The sequence below is a fragment of the Orycteropus afer genome, unplaced genomic scaffold (assembly GCF_000298275.1).
Source record: "Orycteropus afer afer isolate SDZICR_OR568_19922 unplaced genomic scaffold, OryAfe1.0 scaffold00482, whole genome shotgun sequence".
Classification (NCBI taxonomy): domain Eukaryota; kingdom Metazoa; phylum Chordata; class Mammalia; order Tubulidentata; family Orycteropodidae; genus Orycteropus; species Orycteropus afer.
The window spans coordinates 472095-477883 of record NW_006922069.1 but is presented as its reverse complement, the minus strand read 5'-3'; the positions used below and the strand labels follow the sequence as shown (position 1 = coordinate 477883).

At 40.9% G+C, this 5789-nt stretch overlaps 1 pseudogene; it reads left to right on the top strand.

Moving 5' to 3' along the window:
• Positions 1–583: 583 nt before the first annotated feature.
• The window catches only part of LOC103209156, a 13282-nt pseudogene continuing 8076 nt past the window's right edge, over positions 584–5789 (top strand).

Genomic DNA, 5789 nt, shown 5'->3' with positions numbered 1-5789 from the left:
CTTTTTGTCCTCCTTGACTGGTCTCTTGTGACTAATTGACCCAGCTAATGTCAGTACATGGAGGGCTCTCTTTCGCTAGTCAAATAGTAGACTACCAAAGTGGCTTCTGAATGGAACAACTGGAGTCACCCTCTCATCCTACAATGACTTTAAGAAAGAAATTTTCCACTTGGTCCAGCAACAGATCAATGTAACTTTTAGTTTGAGATATGCTGTCCTTGATGGTCTTAGATTGTTAACTGCTATTCAGATACAGATGCCTAGTTTGGCCCCCTTCTCTATTGAGTACAGTAACAGAAGCACTTCCAGTGCTTGTGTTCACAAAATGGGGTGACTTCCCATTCAGTTATGCTATCACACCGTTCTCATCCTTGATAATAATTGGCTAGGTTATCAAAACCTGTCCCAGAAAGTGAGGGCCTAACCCAGCCCTTAGGGGTGGTTATGGGCCTGTGGAAATCATGGCTGGCCCTACTTAACCATACTACTGGAGTGGGCATTATACTTGGGGATGCCCATACTTTGCTGGGCACATTGTGGATAGCTTCCCATAATGCCCCTCTAATTGGGACACAGTCAAAGGATGCAACAAAGTGAAACATACCTCGTGTTGGTTTTATCCTTGCTCATGCCACCTGTGGTCACTATAGATAAAGAATGGCAAGTAGAAGCTTTGGCAAAACACACAGTGGCTATTTTGAATGAACCTCATCAGTCCATTACCCTTTTGACTGAAGAAATTAAACAGATTAGACAAGTAACACTACAAAATAGGAAGGCATAAGATATTTTAACGGCAGTTCTCAAAACAGGATGTGTGCTGCTTTGAAAACTGAATGTTGTATCTATATACCAGATTACAGTATCAGCCACAGTATCAGTGAGGCTATGCAAGTATTAGATCACTGTGTAATTACCATAGACAAATTAAGCACAGATTCCTTTTGCTCCTGGCTTCAATCTCTCCTTGCCTCTTGGTGTTACACATTTTTATTCTTCCTTGGATTTTATGTATTTATTGTGATATATTGTTGTTGTTGTTATTGTTAGGTGTCGTTGAGTTGTCTCCAACTCACAGATACCCTATGTATAGCAGAACAAAACCATGCCCAGTCCTGTGCCAGGCCCACAATCCTGGCTATATCTGAGCCCATCATTGTAGCCACTGTGTCAATCCATCTTGTTGATGGCCTTCCCCTCTTTCATTGACCTTCCACTTTACCAAGCATGACATCCTTCTCTAGGGAATGGTCTCTTCTTACAACATGACCAAAGTAGGTGAGATGAAGTCTGCCCATTCTTACTTCCAAGGAACATTCTGGCTGCACTTCTTCAAGGACAGATTTGTTAGTTCTTTTACCAGTCCATGGTAATTTCAGCATTCTTCGCCAGCACCACAACTCAAAAGCATCAACTCTTCTTTGGTCTTCCTTATTCATTGTCCAGCTCTCACATGAATATGAAGCGATTGAAAATACCATGGCTTGTGTCAGGCACACCTCAGTCCTCAAGGAGACATTTTGCTCTTCAGCACTTGAAGGTCTTTTGCAGCTGATTTGCCCAGTGCTACACATTGTCTGATATCTTAACTGCTGCTTCCACTGGCATTGATTGTATAACAAAGTAAAATGAAGTCTTTGACAACTTCAATCTTTTCTTCATTTATTGTGATGGTGCTTATAGGTCCAGTTGCGAGGACTTTTGTTTTCTTTATATTGAGATGTAATCCATACTGCAGACTGTAGTCTTCAATCTTCATCAGTAAGTGCTTCAAGTCATCCTCACTCCCAGCAAGCAAAGTTGTGTCATCAGTGTATTGCAGGTTGTTAATGATTCTTCCTTCAATCCTGTTGCCACATTCTTCTTAATGTAGTCCAGCTTCTCAGATTATTTGCTTGCTCAGCACAGATTGAATAAATATGGTGAAATGATACAACTCTGACTTACTCCTTTCTTGATTTTAAACCATGCAGTGTTCCTTTGTTCTGTTTGAATGACAGCCTCCTAGTCTATGTACAGGTTCCTCATGGGTACAATTAACTGTTCTGGAATTCCCATTCTTCTCAATGTTATCCAAAATTTGTTATGATTCACACAATCAAATGCTTTTGCATGGTCAATAAAACACAAGTAAACATCTGTCTGGTATTTTTTGCTTTCAGCCAAGATCCGTCTGACATCAGCAATGATATCTCTCGTTCCATGTCTTCTTCTGAATCCAGCTTGTACTTCTGGCAGTCCCCTGTCAATGTATTGCTGCAACTATTTTTGAATCATTTTACTTGTGTATGATATTAAGGATATTGTTAGATAATTTCCACAGTTTGTTGGATAACTTTTCTTTGCAACAGGCACAAGTGTGGATCTCTTCCAGTCAGTTGGCCAGGTAGCTGTCTTCCAAATTTCCTGGCATAGATGATTGGAGGCAGTAAGTCTCAATTCAGGGCACCAACTCTAGGGGAAGGTTTTCTCTGTCAAATCTGGGAGATAATTCATTATTTTGCCAACTTTTTGTTGCTTTAAAAAGATCAAATATTATCCCCCTTAAGATTGTTTTCAGCAAAAGACTATTCAAATTAGGATATGATATACCCCAATTCCTAGGGTCAAATTATTACCAATACTTTTTATCTGTTTATTCTGCCTCTTGCTTCCATTCTTTAAAAAAACTCTAGCAGTGAGGACATCGTAGACGATTCCAGTATACTACTATGTCCTACATTAAGGTTCTCCTCTTCTCTCTCAGGTTTTCTCTAAGCTGTAGGAGCCTACTGATTTTCCACAAGCACAACCTTCAAGTTCATGAGAGTTAAAGACCCATGCAGCAACTGTCATCCAAAAGGAAATAAGTATTGGAGGATAAATACCCCACATCCAAAGGGATGGTTCTGAAGTGCAATCTGTATAGTTTCTCGCAATGTCCACACTGGGTCTGATCTCCAGTTGATCACAGTGGTAACCAATTCAATAATTCTCCACCTTGGCTTTCCCTGGGAGCTCTGGTGGTGTAGTGCCTCAGGCATTTGACTACTAACCAGAAGGCTGGTGGTTTAAACCCACCAGCCCCTCCTCGAAAGGAAGATTGAGCAATCTACTTCCGTAGAGATACTGCCTTGGAAACCTAAGGAGGGGCTATTAGTCAAATCGACTCAACGACGGTGAGTTTGGCTACTTCCCCATCTCACTCTCCCTTCTCTCCTGTTATTATTTCCTAAACAAACTACATGCACCCAAGTGTCTTTTTCCGGGACAGGTGAGGAAACCAACCTTAAACACATCCTATGTATAGTTTGGCCAATGGTAAGGAGGAAAAATCTGGTTATTATTATTGTGTGCATCTGATATATTTGTATATAGGGACTCCTACTTTATTATGATGACAATTCTCTAAATTCTATATTGATCTCAGTAAAGTACTTTATTGTTGTTGTGTCCTGTCGAGTTGGCCCCGACTCATAGCGACCCCTTCCTGAGTTGCCTAGAAAGTATCACTATGGAAGTAGATTGCCCCATCTTCCTTCCAAGGAGTGGCTGGTGGGTTTAAACCGCCAGCCTTCTGGTTAGCAGTCAAATGCCTTAGGCACTATGCTACCAGAGTTCAATCATTTATGTATTACCAGAAGAATTATGACTTTAAGTTACCACATGATGGCAGTGCCTGCAAGCTTTTATGTTTTTGGTATAATTTATGATTCACCACAGTAACTATATTGTTCCTTAACCTGTTCTTGGGGTGTACAGACCATGCCTAGCGAAGGCCGGCTACAAAGCTCTGGCAAAGTCTCTGTCTACAAACTTTATCAATGTCCACCCCACTCAGGCAAACTAAAGTCACGATGCCATGCACCCAAATGTTAGGTTTTCTCATTCACATCACTCACCTGCAGACCTGGGCAGGTGTCCCTTGACCAAAGTAGCCTCATCCTCATTACCACTGACTATATATCATCATGTCCTCCTTTTTGGCCTATCTAGGAGCAACTGACAGTTTTCTGCTGTTGGGATTTACAAATTTAATTAGGGTGTCCTGGCAGAGGACACAGATATGTGACCATGAATGCATGGTCTGGGTGGGAACTCATGGGGAAGGTGCTCAGGTAGGTGAAGTAAACAAACTCTAATACCTGTAGAAGCTCCAAGATGTTGTTGTTGTTATGTGCCATCGAGTCATCTCTAGTTCATAATGAACCTATGTACAACAGAATGAAAGACTGCTCAGTCCTGTGCCAGCCTCATGATCTCTACTACACCTGAGCCCATTGCTGCAGCCAATGTGTCAATACATCTTGTTGAGGACCTTCTGCTCTTTTGTTGACCCTCTACTTTACCAAGCATGACTTCCTTCTCCACAGCATGGTCCTTTCTTACAACATGACCAAAGTAGGTGAGACCAAGTCTGGGCATTCTCACTTCCAAGGAGCATTCTGGCTGCACTTCTTCCAGGACAGATTGTTAGTTCTTTTAGCAGCCCATGGTATTTTCAACATTCTTCACCAGCACTGCAACTCAAAATCATCAATTCTTCCTTGGGCTTCCTTATTCATTGTCCAGCTCTCACATGCATATGAGGTGATTGAAAATAACATGGCTTGGTTTAGGCTCATCTTAGTCTTCGGGGAGATATCTTTGTTCTTCAGCACTTGAAAGAGGTCTTTTGCAACAGATTTGCCCAATGCAATACATCTTTTGATGTCTTGACTGCTGTTTCCATTGGCATTGATTGTAGAACAAAGTATTATGAAGTCTTTGACAACTTCAATCTTTTCTCCATTTATCATGATGCTGCTTATTGGTCCAGTTGTGAGGATTTTTGTTTTCTTTATATTGAGGTATAATCCATACTTCACACTGTTGTCTTCAATCTTCATCAGTAAGTGCTCCAACTCATCCTCATTTTCAGCAAGCAAAGTTGGGTCATCAGCGTATCGCAGGTTGTTAATGAGTCTTCCTCCAGTCCTGATGCCACATTCTTCTTCATATAGTCTAGCTTCTTGGATTATTTGTTCAGTGTATAGATTGAATAAGTGTGGTGAAAGGATACACCCTAACACATTTCTTCTTGATTTCAAACCATGCAGTGTCCCCTTGTTCTGTTCAAACAACAGCATCCTGATCTACATACAGGTTCCTCATGTGTACAATTAAGTGTTCTGGAATTCCCATTCTTCTCATTGTTATCCATAATTTGTTGTGATCCACACAATCTAATGCTTTTGCATAGTTAAGAAAACACAAGCAAACATCTTTCTAGTGTTCTTTGCCTTGAGCCAAGATCTATCTGACATCAGCAATGATAATCCCTTGTACCATGTCCTCTTCTGAATCCAGCTTGCATTTCTGGAAGTTCTCTATCAATATACTGCTGCAAGTGTTTTAGAATTATCTTCAGGAAGATTTTACTTGGATGTGATATTAATGATATTGTTCGATAATTTGCCATTCTGTGTGATCACCTTTCTTTGGAATGGGTACAAATATGCATCTCTTCCAGTCAGTTGGCCAGGTAGCTAGCTGTCTTCCAAACCTCTTAGCATAGTCAAGTGATTGCCTCCAGCACAGTATCCCTTTGTTGAAACTTCTCAGTGGGTATTCCATCAATTCCTGGAGCCTTGTTTTTTGTCACTTCCATCAGTGCAGCTTCGACTTCTTCCTTTAATACCATTGGTTCTTGATCATATGCCACCTCCTGAAATGGATGAAGATTGACCAATTCTTTTTGGTACAGTGACTCTGTGTATTCCTTACATCTTTTGATGTTACCTACATCATTCCATATTTTGCCCATAGAA